Genomic DNA, 27,263 nt, shown 5'->3' with positions numbered 1-27,263 from the left:
AGAATCAGACTTGGAATTTGGTTTCCTTGCCTAAGGGTAAGAAGGCTTTGCCATGCAAGTGGATGTACAAGCTGAAAAGTACCCCTGGACACCCCAAGCTGGCATACAAGGCTCAATTGGTTGCTAAGGGCTTTAAGCAGGAGCATGGTGTTGACTTTGATGAAGTCTTTTCTCCTGTGGTCAAGATGGCCATCCTACACTTAGTCTTGGCTTTGGTTGCACAGCCTGACCTGGACTTGTATAAGATGGATATCAAGACAGCTTTTTTACATGGAGACTTGCATTATAAGATTTACATGGAGCAACCTAAGGGCTTTGTAGACCCTGGTAGGAAACACCTAGTGTACAAGTTAAAGAAGAGTCTATATGGCTTGAACCAGGCACCTAGGGAACGGTACCATAAGTTTGATGCATTCATACAGTCATAGGGCTACAGCCGCAGTACTATGGATTTGTGCTTGTACACAAAGAAAGCCCGTGACGGTTCTTTACTGATTCTGGTACTCTATGTGGATGACATGCTTTTAGTAGGGACAGCTCATGAGGAGCTAGATGCTCTTAAGGCTCAGCTCAAGAAGAGATTTGAGATGAAAGATCTGGGACATGTCTCTCATATACTTGGTATGCGTATTACGTGCGACAGATCTCAGGGACTACTCTATTTATCATAGAGAAAGTACATTCATAAAGTCCTTGAGCGCTTCCGTATACAGGATGTTAAGCCTATTGCTAGGATGTGAAGGTTTTACAGGCCGATTGTCCATAGATGAATGAGCAGAGGGCCGAGATGGCCAAGATTCCCTATGCATCAACCGTGGGCAGTCTTATGTATGCCATGATAGCCACCTGTCGAGATATTGCTTTTGTAGTTGGGATTGTGGTACGTTATATGGCTACACCTGGCAAGAAACATTGAGATGTCGTAAAGGGTATCATGAGGTACCTGAAGGGCACAACATATATGTGTATTTGTTATGGTAGCCAGGATATAGGAATTGTGGGGTACACTGACTCTGATTATGTAGGATATGTAGATAGTAGGAAGTCCATTTTTTGCTATGTGTTCACTTATGCTGAAAGGGATATCTCTTGGATGTCCAGCCTTGGATGTCCAGTGCGCAGAAGTGTACGACTCTTTCTACTACAGAGGCCGAGTATATTGCAGCCACAGAGGCTTGCAAGGAGGCTATCTGGTTAGGTTGTTTGATTGTAGACCTTGGTATGACAAATGCTTTGCCTACACTACATTTGGAATCTATGAGTGCCATTCACTTGACCAAGAATCCGGTCTTCCATATGAAGACGAAACATATTGAGATGAGGTATCACTTTATTCACGACGTCGTTGAGGACAGGTCTGTTGACCTTGTCAAGATTCTGGCTGAGCATAATCCTGTACACTTGCTCACAAAGAGTCTTAGTACATAGCGCTTTGCCTTCCTTAGGAGATTGATGGGCGTTGGATGAGATGACGTCTTTTTTCTCATCCTGGTGTACATGTGTATATGTTGTACTGTCTTTTTTTTTCTTTTCTCTCTCACTGGGGCAGATTCGCCTTTAAGCGGGAGGTTGTTGGGGGTAAAGGCGCCTTCGCCTAGCCGCCTGTGTATTACTAAACTTTACTACACTGACAATACATGTTGCTACTACACATTGCAGGTGGTGGGTGCCCATCATAGTCACTTATTCTTTATTCTTTTAGTGACAGTTTGAATAAAGGAAGGCCCGGCCACACATTGTGGTTGTTGGAGTTCCCACTTTGAGTTTCTCTCTCTCTCTTTCTCTTGCTCTCTATCTGCCATAACTCTCACCGCCAAGCTTCTTTCTCCTGGGTTCTACTTTTCTTTCATATTATAGAAGAGGATTTAGTTTCAGGGAATTCACTAGGTCCTCTAAAGGAATCTTTTGTTTCATCCCACTTGATGAGACCTCTACATTTCAGAAACTCTTGTTTTCTATAGCCTGGAAGGAGCTTCAAATTCTTGGCATCTCCTACATGTGAGAGCAAATAAGAGGTAAGAACTCCAAAGTATCCTGCCCTAGATCCACTGTATCCACTAGCAGACATGAAGACAAAAACTCTTATAGCTTCTTCCTTCTCCACCAAAATTATCTTGTCTAAACCTCTATTGAAAGCTTGGAATCCAATCATCTTGGAGATAGCTTTCAAAGCCATTATGTAATCTTGGAGAGCTTGAAAACCTGCTATGATAAATTGCATCTGTTTGATTATTTAAGCTTCCAATATAATGACCAAGGCCTTGACTTTTGCCAAGCTTCAATGGCCTTGAGCCCTTGGCTTTTCCAAGAAATTTGTCTTCATCTTCAATTTCTATCTCCACAATAAGCCACAATAGTATAAGATGCCAGTAGATAAATATCCAATAATATTTGTTTATAATGTATAACATACTCTAATATAAATCACAATGGATATCTTAGAATTATTTTTCATACCTTAGGATTCTCATCTTCTTCAAGAAGACTATCATCATATAGATTTATCAAAATTTTTGGCTTCTCCTCTAATGGAGACTTCAATTTCTCTTCATACCCCATATTATCAATACCAAGTCTTTGCTGAATTTGTAAGTACTCTTCCTTTATAGGTATCCCCTCCTTTTCATATTCCACGATCTAATTAATACAAGAATGCAAGGCTACAGAGATGTCTTGAAAATTCTCTCCGTCAACATCAAGAGTTGCTAGCAATTCCTCTTTATAACCTATAAAATTCTTATCATTTTGACCCCATGTTGCAAGGATTGCCAAGCAATAATCTTCTCTAAGATAAAAAAGGTATTGAATATCATTTAGAAATACATATCTCTTTTTGTTGATGAGATAACTGGGAAATGTTGGGACACATTCAAGAGGGCATGTTTCAATCTCTACACTCAACTCGATCTCCTTTTCTTCCACTTTTGTAATATTCTCACTTTTAAACAAAGCATTATCAAATCCTTGCAGTAATTGGTTCTCAATATTCTCTTGAAACATTTTTCCGTTCTCTTTAACTTCTTTGTCTTTGCATGCAATATCATTCATCTTCTTCTCTTGTAGAACAACTATCCATATATTGAAGATATACAAGAAATCCAACATCCTTCTATTCAAGAAGACATTGATATTGATTCTGATGAAAATTGCAATTTTCTTTCCACTTCATGAATTCCTCATCAATAAGGCTAAACCTTGTTTGCAAAGTTGTTCTAGCAACATTGAAAGCTTCCATTACATCACTATAATGGACAAATCCCTCAATCTCTAGGCCTTCCACATGTCTATCATAAAACCCCCTAAAATCCTTCAGTTTATCTTCAAGATCCTTCAAGAGCTCTTGAAATCAAATAGAACATTGAGCATATCTCTGATGTAAATAAATCTAGATGAATTTCCAATTGCATGAAGAAAATCAAACAACTTTTCATCACATGTATTCTCTAGATCCTCCTCCTCCATTCCCTCTAAAAACAACTTCCTTTTAGTCATCTTGATTACTCACAAAACCAAATCTAGAAAAATAAAAGGGGCATAATATACAAATCCACATTTGCGCATATCTAGGAGACTAAAGAAAGATTGCTAAAAAAAATTAGTCAAAACTTGCAAGGTACTGCTTTTGTGTTTTGACACATTTAATGTGTTTGTTATGTAAGATATTTAGAAATACAAGATAAATGAAGTGGATTTGCCTTTTACTCAGCAGAGAAAGCATGAAATTCCAAGTCTCATTGATCAAACTTTGTTGTATATTCACGACTCATGAAATACGAAAACAATGATCTAGACCACTTCACAGTTCATAAAATCATGTTTCACACAAACTTGATGAATTTGTGTTTTATACATCTACAAAATTTAAACAAAACAATGCATCAAGAACATCAGAACCCCATCGTTTAACATGTATACAAGACCAATATTGATAGAAAAACAAAGTAAAATCCTTATATAATTTTTAAGTTCTTGATGTATCTTTCTTCTCTTAAACCAACTAACATCTTCAATGTCTCAAAATTCAAGATTGTAGAGAAAAAATATTAAGGAAAGTGTGATACCTAATATTTGTAGTCCCTGCTCTACCGAGAATAAATGGTTTTTTGTAAGAATACACCCGGTTTGGCTTGTGATGCTTACAAGATACATAGCTTATCAAAGACAAGACAAGATATGTGAAAGAAACGGTAACAAAAACCCGACCTTGAGTGTTCATATATATATACCAATGGTTACCACACATTTTTTCAAAAAGTACATTGTACTAATTTGGAGGAGGTGCACTTAAAATGAAAAAAAAAGCTAAGAACTACCTTTAGCCTTTAAAAAGTGGAGCCATAAAAGTGCTATTATGTCAAAAAAATAAGTGACATGTTGCATAACTTCTTAGGCAAAAATGATCTACCCGTCGCACGTGTGAAATTAACTATGCATTATAGTATCCACACGTGTAAACTGACATCCTTATAAACCCAATTTCTAAATGGAAAAAGATTTTTTTCAAAGATGAAGCTCTTTCTATACTCAACCACACCAACACAACGCTAACTTGATCACATGTAAAATTATTCTTCAACGCAAGGCAACTAAAGAAGGCTTCATCACCCATCAGCATACGCACCAAATCCTCGGAAATGTAAGCTTTTTGGCAAATATGAGTGAGCTCTAAATCACTTGACAATTCTTACCAAATGATCCCAAAAAATACCGAATGTTTGAAATGCGATTAGTCATGGCTCTTCATATCGACAAGAGCTATTTTGTGTTTCATATGTTGCTTGGAGAGAAAGTTTCTCTTTGATCGAATATATAAGAAACATGAGTTTGTGTTGGTTTCTCTTGTCCATGTGAGGCCTCCTCACGTTTCATATATGACTTAGGCCTACATTGTTTCTCTTGTGACATATGAAACATGAGAGGGTGTTAGGTTCTCTTGTCCAAAAGGCCTCCTTGCATTTCATATGTCTTGTGCCTACATTGTTTTATTCAAATTGGATTTAGACTATGTAATTAGTGTTTGTTTACTACTTAGTGATTGTAGATAAAATGATATGAGAGATTTGAAGATCTTTCCCAATTTGGTTGTATTATTTGTTTTTTTGGATATTTCAGATGGCTAGAACTAAGGCCACTGCAAGGAAGCAGAAAGTTGATCCTAAAGGTCTTGCTTCAAAGATCCATCAGTCCTCCAAGCCTTCCAAACTTACAAGGAAATCAAAGTCAATAAGAAGGTTCTCACAAAATGTTAGGTGCCTAAAGGAGATTAAAAGTGCAATGAAAGCTCTGAATAATGCAATTCCAAAGCTGTCTTTTCAGAGGCTTGTCAGAGAAATTTGTAATAAGCATAGTCTTGATAGTTTCAATGGATTAGGCCAGCTCTCAACTGTATTTAGGAGGCTATAGAAGATTTTCAAGATTCTTATATCTGTGCTGCTCATGCATGTTGAGAAACATGGATCTTGAACACATTTTAGCTATGGAGACTTGAACTCATAAGCAAGAGACATGAAGACTAATGACTAGACAACATAAACTTTCACTCAAGTGAATTAGGTTTCAAGATAGATTAGCTTGGACTCATAAACACAATCTTGAGTGGATAGGAACAAAGACTCTAAGTACAAAGTACAATAGCATTGCATTGAAAGATGAACCAAGTACATGCTTTTACAGCTTTTCAACTTCTCCACTCTCCTCACTTTGCTTGTGGGATACAAATCTTCTCATCATGCAGCATACATCATTTGACCTATTTTTCAACACCTCCCTTAAATGATGAATTCTTACACTTGCTAGCTTTTGCCCCCCCACATGATAACATAGCCTAGGAGACTAGCTCTTGGACAGCCTAATCAAGTCAAGCTTGAAATTTTACCTTTTTGGCAAGGGTTTTTTCAATACTAATCCATTAAGAGAAAGAAAACATCCACTATGGAAAAGATACAATGAAAATTTCTTTAGAATAATCTATCAGAGTTTTTGATGGTGGTAGAAGCATCTTCTTCTTCTTCTTCTTCTTCTCCTTCATTCATAAACTGACCTTGATGGTGATCATCTTACACCTATTGTGCTCTCTTATTGTGGAAACATTCATTGTCTACATGGCCAGTCTTGCCCTCGACCACGTCCTTTTGTTGCATAAGTATCCTTGGTGTACAGGAGGTTATCCCTTGAGCTGGTTTCTTTTACATCCTTGCTTTTAAATTTTCTTTCTCCATCAAGAAGTGAGTGCTCAATGTCTTTGAGTGAGAGATTAGGAACATTACTTAGTGTTGAAACAAGGTTCTCATATGGTTGATGATTAACACTAGCAAGTAGCACTGCTATTGCCTTATTCTCATCAATATTCTTTTTAAGAGTTGCTAGCTGAGTTATAAGACTCTTGAACTTATTGATGTGTACAGTCATAGATGAACTGTCTTTTACATCCAACTTATAAAATTGTATGAGTAATTTTACATTTGAGTTCTTTGCTTGTGTACCAAAGATCCTGTCAAGTTCTTCCCATGCCTTATTTGCATCCTTGATGTCAAAGATGTGGTGTAATACATCATTTGATAGGCCCCAAACAATAGTACCTAAAGATTTGTTGTTCATCTTCTTCCATGTTTTTGTTTTAGGCTGGTTTTCTGCAGCATCTTCCTCTTTAGAGTCTTCTTTCTTGTTATCTGCATCATCTTCCTCAAAGAGATCCTAGAGGTATTTCCTCATGAGATGGTACATGGTTTTCTCCTCCGAAGCGTAAAAGCCTTCACCATTAAACTTTGCTATCTACTCCAGTTTAGTCATGTTAGAAGGAGGCCTTACCACAAGAACACCCGGGCCGTGTCTATCCTTTTACAAAGAAATTGAGACTTACAAATGGATTTGATCAATAGAGCTTAAATCATTACAAGTGCTGAGAATGAGCTTTTGAGCAGCTGAGATGGAGTCCGAGACTAAGTTGATAAAATCCTAGAAAATCTCCTCTTTGCAAGCTCAATTGACTAAAGCAAAAACTCAAGTAGTTACTGCCAATGAGGATAAGTACCATCTTTTTTAGGATACCCAAGATCTTAAAGCTTTGATTGCTACCCAAATAGTGGAGATACAATCATCCAATTGTATTGTTGAGCACTAGAACACCAAGATTGAGGAATTAAAAGAATAGTTGGCTCAGCTATGCTCCATTCCTCTAAGTCCTAGTATACCATCAGTGCCATCTTTGTTAGCTACGACCTTGGCTTCCCTTCAATGTTAAGCTACTTTATGTTTGGTGTTCCAAGCTAAAGTGGAAAGACCTTAGTCTAGAATGGATCTTTTGTGGTCTTATTTTGTGCAATTTCTAGAATACATGTCACCAAATGATTCCTTCTGTGTACACTATTAGAGTAATAGAAGTTGGCTTTTTACATGAAGCTATCCACCATGGATTTGCTTCCTCCAAAGGATGGATGGGGTAGTGCTTTTGTCTTCAAATCTTTTAGCAAAAGTTGCAAGAATGATTTTTGTGGATTTAGTCGTCATACACCAAACACAATGTTGATATTTTATATGTATCTTAGAGGTGATCTCATGATTCCTAATGATGAGGATATGTCTTGGTATGTGGGGGATGTGATATTGCAAGTTGTTCTTTATGTCAAACATTTGGAGTTATAGATGGATGAAAATTTTCAAGCCTATCCTTCCAAAGTGAATACATGTCCTAAGGTGTCTTGGCATTCCATGATTGAGTCTGTGGTACTGAATTTGAGGTAATTAAAAGCATGCATGAATACAAACTACTAACCAATTGGGGTAGGATCTCTTAGCCCATATTTCTACTCAATTTCCTTTTGATACCTCTTTCTCTGAAACCTATAATCATCGCTTTGTTCTAGGTCCATCAGTGTCTTCTCTTACTTATTATCAATAGATGGCCCACGGATTAGATTTCGATCTATCCATCCTTAAAACAACTCCTCATGTTATTTCCCCTCTTCTTTTCCAACCACAAGATACTCCTCAAATTCCTATTTTTAGTCCTTTCCCCTTTATTGTCGATCATGTTTTCTCTCATATTCTTCCTTGTCCTACACTATTTATCACACTCCTTTCCAGTTTTCCAACATATTTCCTTACCCCTTTCTTATATGATTTAGTAAAATTACCAAAATCTCCATCTTTAACTCTTTCTTTTTTTTATGACTTTTCCTATCCATCACTTAACCCCTTGGTACTTGTTTCACTTTCTCCATCTACTTCTTTCATTTCTAGCCCCTCTTAGTTGGTTAGTAGCCACTCTGTTTTTTATATGCAAAGATACAAAGACAAAGAAGCTCAAGCCAAACTACTTCATTGATAGGATCTTAGATTAATTGGCATGTAATTCCAGGGGATTGACAAACTCATATCCAAGCTTATCATAATTATTTACAGCTTTCTTAGATTCATAATCAATCTAATGATCCTTCAATTAGATTGACTACTCATTTTGCTTGGTACTTAGCATACATGCATTGACACTCTCATAATTATTAGAAGTAGGTCCCAAAGTTATTCTTGAATGCCAATGTGGATATTAATCTTGTCAATCAGATAGCTTGTACTTTCATGCCCTTTTTCTTCCGAGGAGATATCTTGTCCTTGTGGAGAGGATATGTTGTTTGCAATTTTTCCAAAATCCTCCCAAGAGATTTGTAGATGATCTCTTCATATGGATAAGTTCCAAAATCATCAGGCCTTTAAAAGGGAACATCTTCATTGATGATTTTTCTCTAGATGTAATTGGTGGATTGAGTGTTTAATGCACTCTCTCTTTTTTAATTCTCCTTTGTTGGGGTGTTATTCAGATTTTTTTGTGTTGTGTGTTAGTGTGTGGGTGTGTTTGATTTGTATCTATTTGGAGATTTGGTTCGAGAAAGCAAGAAAAATATTTGAAGATGCTAATTTATGCAGTTGGCTAAAGTTTTGAAGACTTGTGAAGAACTGGAAGAACCTCTTATATCCTTTACTAATTTGTTTGGTTACAGTTTGAAAAACTAAGAATTGGTTATATTTTAAGGTGTTTTCCTTTGTGAATCTATTTTATAGATCCATGTTATTTTGGCAATTGATGGGGTTGAGTTTTGTTTGTGGGGATGCTAATTAGTCGATGTTTGATTAAGCAATGTTGAGCTAGTTTTTGGGCTTAGTATTCTTTCTTTTTCAAGGTCGCGTCGAGAGGATGCTCCCTGATTAAGTATGGGAATATATTGAGAGCTAGATTGATTTGTTTTTGGGCTAATTTTTGTTATTTTTGTGAGCTGAATGGTAATTTTGAGGGTTTATTGATTGCTTTTTGTTTATTTGGAAGTGTTTTGGAATGTGTTGGGATGGATTGAGTATGTTTAAGAAGCTCATGATGGTTTTTTGGTTGAGATATGATGTTTTGATAGGTTCTGTAATGTGTCTAATTAGTTCTAATATGTTCTATTTTGATCTAATTTCTTTTTTTTTGTAAGGTTGGGATTGTGAATAAGTATTTTGAGGAATGATTGAGAGTGTGTTATATGGTTTGAAGCAGTTTTGGTTTGAGCTATATGGTTTTTATTCTTTTTATTGACCCTCTATAGTGTTCTATAGAGCCTTTGTATTTGTTTTACAAGCTTATGTTTGCTTATGTATCTATTTTGATAGTAAAAGGAGAGAAGGATAGAGCAAGAGAGCATGGATGTGAGAGCTATTGTGGATGGAGCAAGAGCAAGAAAGAGAGGGACTCCAAATGTGGGAACTCCAATAGTCATAATATGTGACCGGCCTTTCCTTTATTCAAATGTCACTGAAAGAATAAAGAATGAACTGGGTACTATTTGTAGTTATACACGGGTGGCTAGGTCAACAACCAAATTGGAATTTGGATTCTATGTGTGCTATACACTGCATTTGGATTCTATGTGTAGGTGTGGGTACTATTTGTAGTTATACATGGGTGGCTAGGTGGAGGTGCCTTTACCTCCAACAATATCCCACTTAAAGGTAAATTCTCCTCAGTGAGAAGTGAGAAAAAAAAAACAAAAAAAGACTGTACAACATGTACATAGATACAAGAGGATGAGGAAAGACGTAATCTCATCCAACGCCCATCAACTTCCTAAGGAAGGCAAAGCACTCTATAAAGAGGCTTTTCGTGAGCAAGTCTGTATGATTTTGATTAGTTTAGATCTTGATAAGGTCAACAGACTTTTCCTCATCAATGATCCCACGAATGAAGTGATATCTCACCTCAATGTATTTTGTCCTCACATGGAAGTCTGGATTCTTGGCGAATTGTATAGCACTCATATAATCTAAATGCAGTGTAGGGATATCATCTACAATACCAAGGTCAACAACCAAATGAACCAACCAAATGGCCTCCTTGCAAGCCTCAATGTGGCTGCAACATACTTAATCTCTATAATTAGAAAGTTCATGTATTTTTGCACCTTGGACATCCATGAAATAGCACCTCCAACAAAAGTGAACACATAGCCAGAGGTGGACTTTCTACTATCTACATGTCCTGCATAGTCAGAGTCAATGTATCCCACGACTCCTATATCCTGGCTGCCATAATATATGCACATATTAGTAGTGCCCTTCAAGTACCTCATGATACCCTTCATGACATCCCAATGCCTCTTGCCAGGTGTAGCCATATAACGTGCCACAACATCAACTGCAAAAGCAATATCTAGATAGATGGCTATCATGACATACATAAGGCTACCCATTGTGGATGCATAGGGAATCTTGGCCATCTCGTCCCTCTACTCATCTATCTGTAGACAATTGGCCTATTATACCTTCACATGAGAAGGCAATGGATAGCCAATGGGTTTTACATCCTGCATATGAAAGCGCTCAAGGACTTTATTAATGTACTCTCTCTCAGATAGATAGAGTAGTCCTTGATGCCTATCACACATAATGCACATAGTAAGAATATGAGAGGCTTGTCCCAGATCTTTCATCTCAAAACTCTTGTTGAGTTGAGCCTTAAGAGCATCTATCTCATCATGAGCTTTCCCTACCAAAAGCATGTCATCCACATAGAGTACCAAAATCAATAAAGATCCATCACACACTTTCTTCGTGTACAAGCACAGATCCATAGCACCACGGCTGTAGCAGCCCTGTGACTACATAAATGCATCAAACTTATGATAGCGTTCCCTAGGTGCCCACTTCAAGCCATAAAGACTTTTTCTCAATCCACACAGGTGTTCCCTGCCAAGCTTTGCAAAACCCTTAGGCTACTCCATGTAAATCTCATCACGCAAGTCCCCATGTAAGAAAGTTGTCTTGATATCCAACTGATACAAGTCCAATTCAAGCTGTGTAGCTAAAGCCAAGACTAAGCGTATGGTGATTATCTTAACCATAGGAGACAAGACCTCATTATAGTCAACACCATGCTCTTGCTTAAAACCCTTTGCTATCAATCTGGCCTTGGTGTATGCTGGCTTGGGATATCCAGGGGTACTTTTCAACTTGTACACCACTTACATGGCAGAGCCTTCTTGCTACTAGGCAAGGAAACTGAATCCCAAGTATGGTTCTTATGTAATGAGTCTATCTCAGACTACATAGCCCTCTCCCAGGAGTGGTTGTCACCCTTGCGCATAGCCTCATCATAAGTGAGAGGCTCTCCTACTTCTGTAAACAAGACATAGTGCATAGAGGGCTCAAAGCAGTCATGCGGGCGTCTATCTCTAGTAGAACGCCTCACTACAGGCGGTGTTGCCTGTCCAACATCATGTCTAATGTCTAGCCATAAGTACCAACTTTTGCTGCAGGCTGTCCAGCTGGTTGTACAAGAGTACGCAGCTCCTCCTGAAAGATAACCCTACATATCTCAACAACTTTCTCAGGATACATATGCATTTTGTCCTCATGGAACACAACATCATGGGGCTGTGGATCACTTTTTGCACCCGCAAATCCCAAAGATGATATCCCATCTCACCTACATCTCCATAGCCAAGAAAATACATTTCACACTTTTAGGATCTAGCTTATTATGCTTATCCTTTGGCACATGGAAAAAGGCCTCACATCCAAAGACACACAAATGGGAATATGAGGGAGGCTTTCCTATCCATACCTCCTCTGCAACCTCGAAGTCAATACCACTACAAGGTGATGTGTTAATGAGATGCATGGTAGTAAAGACTACCTCAGCCCCAAAAATGTTGTGGTAAGCCTACTTGGCTAAGCATACTGCAGACCCTCTCCTGGATAGTCCTATTCATATGCTCAGCCATACCATTCTAGGGAGGAGTGTAAGGAGCGATCAACTGACGCTTAATACCTCCCTCGTAACAAAACTGCTCAAAGGTACGTGAGATATACTCACCCCCATTATCAATCCTTGGGAATTTCCCTATTCCTAGACTGATTCTTTGCTAAAGTAAGCTAATGTTAAAAGACGACCAAGACATAAGATTTCTGCTTTATGGGATAAGCCCAAACCTTACGTGAATAATCGTTAATAAATGTGACAAAGCACTTCACACCCCCTAATGACTGACAGGGCATGGGTCCATATGCATCTGAATGCACAAGAGCCAAAGGCTCACCCATGTGTGGAATACCATACTTTTTATGCTAATTCCTAGTTTGCATGTCATATAAACAATGATCACACAAGTCAAAATGTTAGTAGTCAAAAGAATGAAGATACTGCAAAGCACTAAGCATTTTCATTCCCTTAAGTGACATATACCCGAGATGAGCATGCCAAAGAGATACATGTGGGATAGAAGCCACTAACAAAACATGGTCAATAGTACAAGATACAACCAAGGGATAGAGGCTGCCAAACTTAGCACCTCTTGCAAGAACAAGCCTACCACGAGTTATCTTCCATACAGAATCACCAAAGCATATATAATAACCTCCATCATCAAGCTACCCAATAGACATAAGGCTTTTAGTTAGTGTGGGTACATGATGTACATTATGTAGAATAAAAGTGCTACTAGAGGGAAACTGTAGAGTGACATCACCAATGCCAACAATATCAAGAGACCGATCATCACCTAAGTGCACAATACCAGATACACTGCGATAGGTATGAAACCACTTATGGTAGGGGGTCACATGAAAAGACGTACCCAAATCCAAGATCCAATACTGTGCATGAATAGACTAAGCCTTGGTCAATTGAGAGGCATCACATGAAGAGGTTGCTAAGATGTAGTCACTATCGGACTCCTCAAGCTGCATGACATTTATCTCCTCAATCTTTATGTTAGACTTTGCAAGTATAATGCTGTGATCATTGGATTTCTCTTGCACTTTTTCTTTCCCTACCTTCACCATAGATTGTGGGAAGCCTATTGAGGACATGCGTAGAGAGGAGGAGGACATGGCACCTCCAATAGCAGCTGGGGCAAATAAGGATGCACGAGAAGAACCATGAAGGCACCATCAAATGGGCGAAATGTCTGGAATAGAGAGAGAGAGAGAGGCATTGTTTCCCAAACTCCAACATGTGATTCAACGACAGCGAAATCAAAACAGTCTCAGCAAGTGATGAAAAGAAAGTGTGAGTTGTACATTGAATTGTACAAAATTTGTGAAAGAGAGAGATAGAGATGGAAGGCGTTGTTCTCCTCAAGGCAACACCTTTGAAGGAGAAATGGAGATGGAAGGCACCATCACTTTTCATTCCATTGGTGCCATTGAAGGGAAACTGACATCTGGGACAGCATCAAGAAGTCAATACCACTCAATTGATCCTCCAAGCTCATGTAAGATTAGACTTATGTCCACGGGACTTGCTGCATCCACATGACTTAGATTGGGACTTCTGAGAGTTCTTCCCATGATGATCATTATCTTTCTTGCTACTTTTTCCACCTCTAACTGATAAAGCATGTGAACTGTGGGAAGCATCATTGTTTTTCCTATTAATTTCTTCAGTCAAAAGCGCACTCTCTACATCTTGCAATTTTAGCCCATCAAGTTTGTTGGTACAGATCATAGTGTGAAATACATCCCAAGACTTAGGTAAAGTGCCAAGCAAAAACAAAGGATGCGGATTATCCTAAAACTCAATACCCTGTTGAAGCAGATTCTTCATGATAGAATGAAATTGGCCCATCAACTATTTAAGCCAATACATCTATGAAGTAGGGCTCTGCTTTGCATAAACTTTCTAAAATTTTTCCCATAGATTCCATGCACTCTGATCTTCATCTTCAACAACATTATTATGGACCTCTTCATAGAGTGATAAAATGATAGTGGACTTGGATAGTGCATCTAAATCAGCCCAGACATCATCATCCATATTCTCGGGTTTAATACCTTTGTTTCTTAGTGACTTAATCTACAATTTTCGCACCAAAACGTACAATATTTGAGATTTCCAATAGCCATAGTTGGTGCCATCCAACTTGGCAATGCTAAACAAAGCCGTATCTTTGAGATGACAAGTCATAATGAGTCAAATGAGGCAGACTATGCAGAAAATAGTTTGTTGTAATTAGCAATAAATAGACCAAAACCACTACCAAAACAAGCTGAAAATAAGAGAAACTGCTAGAATGACCAGTTGTCTACCAAATAGTACCAAAAGTACATCAAAATGACATTATTAAGCTCCACAAATACATCACAGTTTGCATAAAACAGCTTACTATAATAAATGTCAGCAGTGATTAAATGAGAGCAAACAATGAGCTAATAGAGATCCAATGACAACAGTGCTGCCAAGTCCAAGCGAGCATAATAGAGGCACTATGACAACCAATGAACATGAGCCAAACACCCAAATGTGTCAAGAGAGTCCATTAATACAACCGATACAACCCCTGAGTAATAAGTAAGATGTACATACCACTGGCAAGACCTGACAAAGGTAGATGTATGCTCAATGAAGATGGATCAAACTAACTCATTAGCATCCAAGAGCGGACGTGGAAGCATCTACCAAGCAAATATCATGGTCAAGGATGTGTAAGAGACCCCAATCTCAAATCTCAACTAATAGCTCAAATGCATAACCCGCAAGCTTTGGGTAAATCCAAGACCATAAGCATAAAGCTCCCACTTGCACAAAATTTGATGGAAAATGAGCAACTAATCCCATAAATAGCATGTAAATGCATAAGACATTTTATAGCCAAGACCGTACATCATGAGAGCACCAAGAGCATATAAGCGGTCAAGCATCTGATAGCATCCAAGTACATCATGTACGAAACCAAGTCAATCTTTGACAAGCCAAGAAACATCCAAAAGAGCCCAACTGAAGCTCTAAGTGGCAAAGAAGCTCAAACAATGTAGGTAGCATGCATCACTAACATATGCTTCAAAGCATGTACCAACGGGTCATGTATAGACCATAGATATAACCTCTATCACAAAGCATGCAAGTGTATACCAATGTCAAGTAAGTGCCAACCAATACGGAGCTCAAACGAGGCTCAAAATACAAAACAATCCAAAAAATTTGCCAACCTCCATTTGCATCCAAATAGTCATAACAAGTACCTAGGAAGCACCCGAGATCAATAGGCATAACATAATCCGAGTTAAATAGCTTTAGCCTTGCTCTATTACAGCAATAAATTCACTATCAAACTTAGCATAAACATGGCCAAAATCAGCACCAAATCAATGGCATATCATATGCATGGCTTCCCATAACATCTGGGCATGATTTGGGTACCAAATGACATCAATAGCCAGTACCAAGCAAGCATAAACATCAAATGCTAATGTATCAATGTTTGGGGCTGCCTATGGACTATTATGAAAATCTTGGACTGAAGCATATCAAACCCAAATGTCAATGCCATGGTTGAAGCATGCTCCTATGCCTCAAGTGAGACCTTTGTGTAGTGCCAATGGCCTGAAGAGGTGCTAGAGATGAAGGCCATGTTTTTCACAAGCTGAGAAAATGGGGCAACCTACTAAAATCACATTTTTGATGTTGCTGAGGAAGATGGGTACTACTTGATGGTTAGGCTTCTATGCCTCCCAAACAAGCTTCCCAAGAGGTCTCAATAGGCATAGAAAAGAGAGAGCTCAGTTGCAAACATTCATGGACTGAGCCATGGCTCCCTTGTTCTTCAAACCCTGTGGACTGAAATAAAGAGTGGAATGAGAGCTCCATTACCTATAGATGAATGCCTTGAGGTTTCCCAAGAAGGTCCAATGCTTGCGCAAGAAGGATGAGACAGACCGAAAGCTCAAAAGGTGTGGGTATGGCTGCCAAGAGTGAAGAAAAGAGTGTAGGTATTCAAATGAATGCTCAAGGAGTGCCCAGCATGTTCAAGACCTTGAAGAGCCAAGCTCTGATACTAGTTGAAAGGAGAGAAGGATCAAGCAAGAGAGCATGGAGGTGAAAACTATGGTGGATGGAGCAAGAAAGAGAGAGACTCCAAATGTGGGAACTCCAACAGTCACAATGTGTGACCAGACTTCCCTTTATTCAAATGTCACTGAAAGAATAAAGAATTAAGTGACAGTGATGGGCGTGTGCCTCTTGCAATAGTATGCAAGTGCAGATACTGTTAGTGTAGTAATACACATGCGACTAGGTAGAGGCGCCTTTACCCCCAACAGATGGATGGATATTTAGCTTAGGGAATGTTTTGTAATCTTGGAAGAGAAATAATATAAGCTTGAAATAGCTCAAAGAAGCAAAAGAAATACATGAAGAAGACTTGAAGTGAATACTACAGCGATAGTGATAGTAGCGAGCTCTCAACAAGGCACACTGTAGTGGTTTTGGTGACTCTTCATATTAGAGGCATACCTCTTGGGAAAGGCATCCATGACCAAGAGAGGGTTATTGAGAGTAATTCATTGTAATTCCAATAAGAGAGAGAGTATGTGCGAGAGAGATAGAGTATGAGGGATAGCCAAAATCCAACCCAACCAATCTATGTGATGATTACAGATATGCTCCAAAATCCTTCTTCAAGTATTCCAAGAGGAGAAAATTTGAAGGATTACCTATCCAACTTAGTTGCAAACATCAAGAAAGAGTTGATGGATGTGATCATAGAATAATTGCCTACACTAAAAGTAAATACTGCTAGCATATCCAATACTGCAACAGTAGGAAGAGATGTGATGCTACCAAATACTTGGTGTGGAAAGTTCCATCAAGCGAGACATTTAGCCACTAAATGTACCCAAAGGCCAATTATCCATGGAGCCTTTTGTTCTTATTGCCTAAGAAAGAACCATATAGAGGACATCTACTTTCTAAAGAAGATGCATGATAGAAGGAAGAGAGATGAGGAAGCAAGGTTCAATATGCTAGAATGTAAGATGGCAACCCAAGCTATCATCCCAAAGCCCAGAGATTTTGGTCTTAATTTTGGCCCAAGGAGGTTCCTTGCCCAAAGTTACAAAGGAAGACAACTTAGTGGTGAACAAAGATCAGAAGTGGAATGCTATAGATGTAGAGAAAAGGGTCACATCTTTCTACATTGCCCAAACCCTTAAAGATCCATGGATTAGAAGCCCCTCTATAGCTGATGCAAAGGAGACAGCCATACTGCTAAAGGTTGTCCGATCCTAGCCCTTGTCACGGCTAATGGCATAGAAAACCAACATAAGAATTAGAAGCTTGCCTCCAATCTAGTAGAATTGGAAGTAGTTGTAGTTATGTGTGCCCAAAAAATAAAACCAACAATTCAAAAAGAGAATGTTCCACCTACAAAAGCTGTCAAGTTCAAACTCCCAATAGAGCCATAGAGAAGTGCAATACAATATAATACATTGTAGAATAGTCCAATGCCACAAAAGGATACATAGATAGTCTAGGATGCAAAACCAAAGGTCTAGGAGATAGAAGAGATGGACGTACCTCTAATAATAGACAAAGTGGTGATGTATTTCTTGCTTTAAGAAAGAGGAAAAATGAAAGTAAATATCACCCCATTCCCTAGCCATTTAGAGAAGCTCATGGATCCCATAAAAGAGTATGATTTGGTAAAGAATTTGGATACCTTCCGCCCTAATTTGACATTTTGAAAGCCATTGATGCTCTTGCCTAGTTGCAGAAAGAGATTCAAAAGCATTCTCATGAAAAGACATGGTCTTAGGATTGCCAACCTTGCAACTATTACAAAAAACAATAAGTCCCAGAGCCTATGAAAGAAGTAGACGTGGCAAATGATCTAGGCACTCTAGGGACTGGCGTCTAGATAGAAGGCTATTTTATTACAAGTGCATTGATAGATGGATACTCTTTACTAAAAATCATGACTGATGTAACAATGAAAGATCTAGGCTTGCAAGGCATGCAACCTAATTAATGGCTCATGAGACTCGCTGATCAGAGTAAAATCAAGCCTTTAGGCATACTTCCTTACATCAAGACCATTGTTGCCAGAAGACACTACTGGATGATATACCTAGTGGTAAAGCCCAACTCTTATGGAACATCTTACCCTCCATTTCTAGGAAGACCATGGCTATTTGAAGCGATGGATTGGTTTAAAGGAATCCTAATCCTAGGTAGAGGATCCAACAAAGTGGTGTAGAAGCTCTATGGTTTGCAAAAAGAAAATGGGTCCACCTCCATAAAAGTCTCATTTGACTCTTCCAACAAAGGAGCAGATGGAATATCAACTGAAGAAGATGCTATCAATAAAAATTTTCCAAAGAAACTTGAAGCATAGTCCCTAATAGTGGGCATTGAAAGTCATCTCTCGAAAGATGGCACGTCATTGTCAATGGGTGAATACCTCTTGTCGGAGCCAGGAATGACTATAATGAGATAGAGACATGGATGTATTGCTCTCCCTATTACATGTCCACAATAGAGTCAGAGATAGAAGCAAAAGAAAAAATAGAGAGCGTGTTCTTCTCTTACAGAGCCTCTACAAAAGAAGCAAAGATAGAGCCTGAGGAGGAAAATAATGAATTTGAAGATGAAGTTAATGAAAGCAAGGAAGAGTAAGAATCCCTTCCATTCGAAGAGTATGTCCATGAGGACATAACCAAGGCTTCTAAGGATGAAGATTCCTTACTCTTGGATGGAATGACTGTGGTCCCTTTCGGGCTTGTTGATGGTCCACAATGTATATCGAGAATATACACAAAGTGGAAGAGACAAAGAATACTAGCCCCATAGAATACGAGAACCTTAGAAGGTTCCTATCACATTATATTCTTAGACGCATCCTCAGAAGATGAATCTTCAAGTCAAGAAGTGAGTATTCCATGTAAAAATTTACACGGTGCAGCGAACAGAATCTGAGAAAGAGATAGAGAGTACACAACAGATAAGAGGAGAATCAGTAAATTCTTTAGCTCCAAACAACTGATACAAAGATGGCTCTGTCCACCCGTACGCTTCCACTGTGTGAAGCTTAGATGGCGATCTGGACAGAAGATAGGTGAAGAGCTTAAGGCTAGCTGGAACAACAACTCTGACTGGGTGAAAGATGAATGATAGATGGCTAGGGATTTAGCTTTTATAGCCCGCGAAGGCCGTTAGGTTGGCCTGACCGACCTACCATATGAGTCTCCACTAGTCGACCAGGGAATATTCCCTTTACCATCGGGCCCGCAACTCGATGCAATGTGCCTCGAGTTGCTACTAGCTTAACCACTCCGTCTAAACCAAAGATTAGACCCACAACGGTCACCTTTTTGCCATCCGATCACATAGACCTCATCTGATATACAAGTTAGGACTCAACCAATGTCCGAGCTCACATTTGGCTTCTCCTCATAATGGGGACCTTACAACTTTGAGCACCATGGATCATTGGTGGCACCTAATGAGGGTGGGGCATTGATCATATCTAACACCCCCCCTCAATGTCCACCCATAGGTGAACTATCTCCTCGGCCCAATGCTCCATTCTCCTCTGTTGGACAATAGACCACAATTCCACTATCCCATCCTCCATCAAATCACGCACATAGTGATAATGGATCTCTATATGTTTGGTGCGTGCATGAAACACTGGATTTTTGGCAATGGCGATGCAACTCTGATTGTCACATCTCAGCACACTTGGTTCTTCATTCTGCACTCCCATATGCCATAGAATCCTTCTCAACCATACTGCTTCACATGCAGCAAAACAAGCTGCATTGTACTCTTCTTCGGTAGAAGACAATGCCACTATTGGCTGCTTCTTACTAATCCAAGAGAAAATTCCTAAACCCAAAGAGAAACAATAACCAGAAACTAACTTCCTGGAATCACTGTCTCCTGCCCAATATGAGTCATAGTTCCCCACAAGAGAAGTTCTGAAACTGTATGTGATACCATAGTCAAGAGTTTCCTTCAAGTATTTGAGCACCCACATCCCAGCCTTCCAATGACTCTCATGAGGTTTGTTTGAGAACTTGCTCAAAACACCAACAACAAAACTGATATCTGGTCTAGTGTTACACAAGTAGATCAGACTACCGACCAACCTCCTATACCTCCCAATGTCTGCTAGTGTTGATGTATCCTCGAGGATAACTTTGCATTCACCTCCATAGGTGTAGCTATCTCCTTGCACTCGGTCATGCCAAATGCCTTCAAGATCTCCCATATATACTTCTTCTGAGAGATGAAGATATTTCTTGGCTCTTGCCAGACTTCAATCCCCAAACAATAGTGCAGCAAGCCCAAGTATGCCATTTCAAACTCAGAACTCAAAGCCTTTCGAGTTTGGTTGATCGTATCTTCATAGTCACCTGTAATAAGAAGGTCGTCCACATATAGGATAATCACTACAGACTTTTTACCATCCCTGTAAACATACAAGTTAGCATCTGAGGTACATCTTTTGAAGTTTAGGTTTAAAAAGAACTTATCTATCCACTAGTACCATTCTCTGGGGGCTTGTTTCAGCCCATACAATGCCTTCTTTAGCTTACACACTTTGTTCTCAGAATGGGGGGGCTCAAACCCTGGTGGCTGAGCCACGTACACCTCCTCCTTGAGGTCATCATTTAAGAACGCTGACTTAATATCCATTTGGTACACTGGCCACTTCTTGTGCACTGAGCCACGTACACCATTTAAGAACGTTGACTTAACATCCATTTGGTACACTGGCCACTTCTTGGTGGTTGAGCCACGTACACCTGCTCCTTGAGGTCACCATTTAAGAATGCTGACTTAACATCCATTTGGTACACTGGCCACTTCTTGTGGGCATCCACTACAAGTACTGTGTGAATAGTGGTCATTCTGGCAGTTGGGGCAAATGACTCTTGAAAATCAAACCCTTCAACTTGTGAAAATCCTTGGGCGACCAGTCTAGCTTTGTACTTTTCTAAGGTACCATCAGCCTTGTACTTTACATTCTAGATCCACTTGGTGCCAATAACCTTCCGCTTTGCTAGTCGATCCACTAGCTTCCAAGTGTCATTCTTCATTATGCTGTCATACTCCGCTTGGATAGCAGCCTTCCATGATGGATCTGCAAGTGCTTCTTCTAAGTCAATTGGCTCCTTTACTTCTCTCATAATCTCAACCATCAAGGCCATATTGACTATGTGAGTAGAAGCCCTCCTTTGCTCCTCTATTCTTTGAGACCTCCTTGGTCCGTCTGCCTTCTCCTCAACAGATGCAGGCATAGGATTATTGTGGTCATAGAGCTGCTTCACCCAGTGTGGCAATTGCTTTTCCGATGGGGTAATGTCAGGTTGGTGAACTTTTTCCTCATCATCTGAAGATGATGCTTCCTCCTCCTTAAGGATAGGGATAGCTCTCGGGACAGGTTCATAGTGGACTACTTCTTCGCTTGATGATAAAGTGGAAGAACTTGCCTTCTCCTCCTCCACTGTATGCAGCTCCTCCTTGAACACCACATCATGGCTCGCGATGATCTTCTTTGCCTCTTGGTCATATAATTTGTAAGCATTCTGCTCATCACTATAACCCAAGAATATACATTTTCTGCTTTGTGGTTTTAACTTGTTTCTCTTCTCATCTAGAACATGTGCATAACATTTACATCCAAAAATTTTGAAATGTGAGACAGATGGTTTCTTACCAGTGTAAGCCTCATGAGGTGTTTTTCCCTTGAGAGCCTTTGTGTAGCTCCGTTTTAGAATGTAGACTTTAGTATTAACAGCTTCAGCCCAAAAATGGTTAGGCGATCCCTTGCCCTTTAGCATGCATCTTGCCATCTCCACAATGATGTGATTCCTGCATTCCACAACACCGTTTTGCTGAGGTGTGTGAGGTGTTGTCAATTGACGCTTGATCCCTTTGCTCTTGCAAAAGTCTTCAAACTCCTTTGAGTTGAACTCACCACCACCATCTGTTCTGAATTTCTTCACACTTTTCCATGTTTCATTCTCAACAAGTTTTAGCCATTCTTTAAACTTACCAAAATCTTGAGCCTTATCACGAAGGAAGTACACCCACATCTTCGTACTGTAGTCGTCGACAATCAACATAAAATAAGAAGATCCCCGCAAGGCCTGTGTAGGCATCTTACCACACAAGTCAGCATGCACCAACTCTAGAGGAACCTGTGCTCTATTCTTGCTTTCTTGTTGTGGAAATGCCTTTCTTTGTTGCTTGCCCATCATACAAGCTTCACATGGTTCCTTCAATTCAGTTATTGTAGGTAGGTGAGCAACCATACCTTGCTTTTGCATCTCCTTCAACACTGCAAATCCGATGTGTCCAAACCTTTCATGCCAAAGCTTACTTGTGCCCACTCCAGCGGTGGCTGTAAGAGCACTTAGCTCATACAGGTTGTTCCTTCTTTCTCCTTTGCCAACAATTGTGCCAGCACTATCAAGAATTTCTGCACATGTCTTCTTGAACCTCACTTCATGACCAAGATCAGTTATGGCAGCAATTGATAACAAATTTCTCCTGATTTCGAGAACATACAACACATTTGAAATCTTTTTTACTTTACCATTTGCAACAACAAAAGAAATAGTACCTGTGCCCGCAGTAGGGCATTTAGCATCATTTCCAACTGTCACAGTGATGGATTCTTGTAGAGGCTGCATAGAACTGTATAGACCTTTCTTGTTGATCATATGATGGGAGGCCCCACTATCCAACACCCATGAGTCAATGGTAGATTCTTCTTGCGCCGAGGAGCACACTTCCTCAATGGTCGCCATGAATAATTCCAACAGCTGTATTGGCTATCTCTTTCCCTTTACTTTTAAGGGTACCATTCTTTTCATCTGCCTTCTTGACATGACAATCTGCAATTGCATGTCATTTCTTCTTGCAGTAGAAGCACTCTCCTTGAAACTTCTTCTTGCCACCCTTCTTCTTTTTGTCACCATCATTTTTGGTGGAGGAACCACCTTTGCCTTTTGCATTGGCAGAGAATGCAGCATCTCCATTGTTGCTTCCTTCTCGGGCTTTCAGTCTCAAGTCCTCCTCCATCAATAATGTACAAAACTCCACAAAAGTCAAAGCTTGAGGTATCACTTGAGTATTAAGGGCAATTACTAGTCCATCAAAATTTTGTGGACAAATCCGAAGACACCTCCGAGCTAGCTCTTTGCTAGTCTTTTGTATCCCAGCGCCAGCCATTTGGTCTCGCAAATTCTTAATCCGAGTGATAAATGCTTCAACCGTCTCTCCTTCAGCAAACTTCTCTACTGCTAGTTGATTCTCCAAGTTTTGAATCCTTGTTTGGTTTCATGTTTCATACTGACTCCTTAGTACATTCTAAGCCTCTGACGCTTTGGTTGTATGCTGAGTCAAAGTCAGAACACTGTCAGAACAACTTGTAACTAAGGCACACAATGCATCTACATTCCTTCGTTTCCAAGCTCATAGAAGAACTGCATTCGGAGGAATCATCACACTAGAATTTGATGGGTCGGGAGTAGGCTGTGGTTCTGCGTCAGCTCCCAGTACAGTCTCTAGAAGCTCATAAGAATCAAGGATAATTGTAATTTTGAACTTCCACAAGGTGTAGTTTGTACCATCTAACTTGCCTTCGCTGAAGGTTGGTGAATGAATCCTTAGTGTTTGAATAGCCGGTACAGCACCACCACCTCCTGTACCGCTTCCTGATGCGCCAGAACCGCTTCTAGAAGTCAATATAGTTTCTCTTTGCTGTTGAAGCCTTTGCCTCTTGCACACTCTCCGATTTCTAGAGCCCCCTGGGCTCTGATACCATGTAAAAAATTACAGGGCGCAGTGAACAGAATCTGAGAAAGAGATAGAGAGTACACAACAGATAAGAGGAGAATCGGTAAATTCTTTAGCTCCAAACAACTGATACAAAGATGGCTATGTTCACCCGTGTGCTTCCACTGTGTGAAGTTTAGATGGCAATCTAGACAGAAGATAGGTGAAGAGCTTAAGGCTAGCTGGAACAACAACTCTGACTGGGTGAAAGATGAATGATAGATGGCTGTGAAGGGGTTTAGCTTTTATAGCTCGCGAAGGCCGTTAGGTCGGCCTGACCGACCTACCATATGAGCCTCCACTAGTCAACCAAAATAGGGGCCGCTTTTAACTCCCTTACCCCGCAACTCGGTGCAATGCGCCTCAAGTTGCTACCAGCTTAACCACTTCGTCTAACCCAAAGATTAGACCCACAATGGTCACCTTTTTGCCATCCGGTCACATAGACCTCATCTAATATACAAGTCAAGACTCAACCAATGTCCGTGCTCACATTTGGCTTCTCCTCATAATGGGGGCCTTACAACTTTGAGCACCATGGATCATTGGTGGAACCTAATGAGGGTGGGGCATTGATCATATCTAACATTCCACAACTCCCATTAGAGATAGAAGTATCTACTACAAAGTTGCAGCTAAAAGTAGAGAAACATGACTCTAGTGAAGCATCAAAGGAAGAAGTTACTCCCTTGAAGGAGTTTGACTTGTATCTAGAAGTAGTACAAGGCACATTCATCAGAGAGGTAGAAGGGGAAAAGTAGTTGACTTTTATTATGTACATGGTACGAAAAGGCATCTCAAAGTGGACAATAGCCTTCCAGAAGAGGAGCTTTCTTTTCCCTCTCTCTTCCTCTCCCTATCTCTCTCTCTTCTTCTTCTTCTTCTCTTCTTCTCCTCTCTCTCTTCTTCTTCTTCTCTTCTCCTCCTCCTCTTCTTCTCCTCTCTCTCTCTCCCTCTTCTTCTTATTCTTCTCCTCTCTCTCTCTCTCTCCCTCTGCCTCTTCTTCTTATTCTTCTCTTCTTCTTCTCCTCTCTCTCTCTCTTCCTCTCCCTCTCTCTTCTTCTTCTTCTCCTTCTCTTCTTCTCCTCCTCTCTTACTCTTCCTCTTCACTTCTTCTTCTCCTCCTCTCTCCCTCTTCTTCTTCTTCTTCCTCTTCTCTTCTTCTTGCCTCAGGCCAGTAGCAAGGGGGCGTCTCTCTCTCTAACCCATGGTAGAAAAAGGGCTCTCTCTCCCTCTCACAACAACAACAGTGGCAAGAGGTAATGTGTCCCTCTCCTTTCAATTTGGAGGGGGGGGGGGGGGGGGAACTATGACATGGAGGTAGAGTGGGGGTGTCTCCCCCTCCCACCACTCATCATCACATGGCGGCAGGGACTGGGCGAGGGTGATATGCCCAAGGGGGTACTCACCCACGTGGTCTTCATCAACTTCATCTTCTCCGTCTCGCTGCCATTTTCTTCCTCTCGACGTTGTCTCGCCTCCACTTTGTGTCATCATTGTCTTCTCTCCCCTCACCACTTGTTCGGCAGAAACTGGGGGGAAGATAACATTTTTAAAAAATTCAATTAAATTATTTTTTAAAAGGGGGGGTTTATAGTCCAACATTTTAGACCCCAGCCACCATCCTCACCTATGGTCTTGCATTTTCGTGTCCCCACCATGCCCCATGCTCCCTACCATCCATTACCTTCCCCACTAGAAACTCCTCCTCCCCCAACGTGGACTCATCCTCGTTACCCCCTCCTTAACCCTTGTCCCACCCCTCGTGGACTCATCATCGAAAACACACCAAAAGATTGATACCCAAACAACAACAAAACCCACAAAATAAATCTGCCCACCCCACTACTCTCGTTCCCACACAAGCCCGTGCTTGCTCCACCTTCTTTCTACGTGATTGTGGGCTATTCACCCATAGGATTGCAAATAATTTCATGTGTGTCCTTTATCCACTGTGGGTTGAATGCGAAACTTTACATATGTGCGTGTGGAATTTTCTAATTCTTATTCATGTGTGAGGACATGCATGGGGTTTTGTCCATACCATTGAGCTACTTTCGCGTACCATGTAGTGTAGCGTAGTGGACCTTTTTACACTCCTTCATGCCACTTTAAATTTCTCCAAACCTTTAAAGAATACAACAACGACAAACCAAAATTACAAAAAATAATTATAAAAATTATAAAAATAGAAAATAAAAAGAAATAAATTATTACCATTTTGAAACATAAAATAGAAGTTAAAATTTGATTATTTTTTAATTTTTTTGAAAAAACCAATTAAAACTTGTAAATTACATTGAAAATCCATGAAATTTAGAAAACATGATTAAAATAGCAAAATAAATGAAAAATATCTATAAAAATCCATAAAGTTCCACAAAAAATTCAAAACCTTTTGTTATTGATTGATTCTTCAATTGTTTTGGTTTAACCCAATAAACAAACCAAAAAATCAAAAACAAAATTTTTAAAAATTCATAAAAATGCAAAAATAAATTACGAAGAAATATATATACCGTATTTTTTCCTTCTTCCTCATGTTGTTTGCTTTCAGACTAGCTGGATTGTATTTTGATTTTCTTCATGATTGTGGCTATTAGTTTTTAAAGTGCGCATTTAGATTAGGGTGTGTACACACACCCTGTAGGTATCAATCTTTTTGTTTCTTTTCATGTACAAAAAATCACATTCAGTTCTTAAAATAAACTAAGCTGACTACTTTTTTCACGTGCATTCATGTCCAACACACCATTAAAATAAAATAAAATAGATCCACCATTTACATGGCACTCGCTTCATGTGTCAAACACACACTCTCTAATTTGAACCAATTGTCACTCAGGCATAGCTTGGCCAAAAGGTGCTCCACATACAATAATTTTTAAGAATGAATTTGCATTTAGAGACCCTATAAAATCAGGATCACAGTCATGGGTTACGCTTAATGCATTGATCAATTTAATAAATGTTATAATGGGTAATTAAGGAACTGTAATTTTCTTTTCTAAGGTTGATCACCTAATTTAAAAATTTTCATCCATTTCTAATAATTCTTAGAATCCACTTGACATTAAATCTTAATCAATCCACACTGCACACCTATCATCTAATTTAATGAACGCGCTATGTGGGAGTGTGGGTACCATAGTCTACTCGAACGTAATTGTTG

At 39.7% G+C, this 27,263-nt stretch overlaps 1 protein-coding gene across 2 annotated transcripts in view; it reads left to right on the top strand.

Moving 5' to 3' along the window:
- LOC148020048 (uncharacterized) overlaps positions 1–10,201 on the top strand; it is a 147,724-nt gene extending 137,523 nt beyond the window's left edge. The window contains exon 4 of one of the 2 annotated variants that reach the window (XM_087700884.1): positions 9,640–10,201. The gene's annotated coding sequence lies outside the window, so the exon portion shown is untranslated. Of the gene's footprint in view, positions 1–8,919; positions 9,031–9,639 lie in introns of those variants that run through there. The other variant, XM_087700883.1, reaches the window with a different exon arrangement.
- The last annotated feature ends 17,062 nt before the right edge of the window (positions 10,202–27,263 follow it).

The sequence above is a fragment of the Lygodium microphyllum genome, chromosome 19 (genome assembly GCF_053477565.2).
Source record: "Lygodium microphyllum isolate KBCC chromosome 19, Lygodium_microphyllum_v1.1.10, whole genome shotgun sequence".
In the NCBI taxonomy this organism is placed as follows: domain Eukaryota; kingdom Viridiplantae; phylum Streptophyta; class Polypodiopsida; order Schizaeales; family Lygodiaceae; genus Lygodium; species Lygodium microphyllum.
The sequence above is the reverse complement of the archived record's forward strand: the minus strand, read 5'-3'. Positions and strand labels throughout refer to the sequence as shown.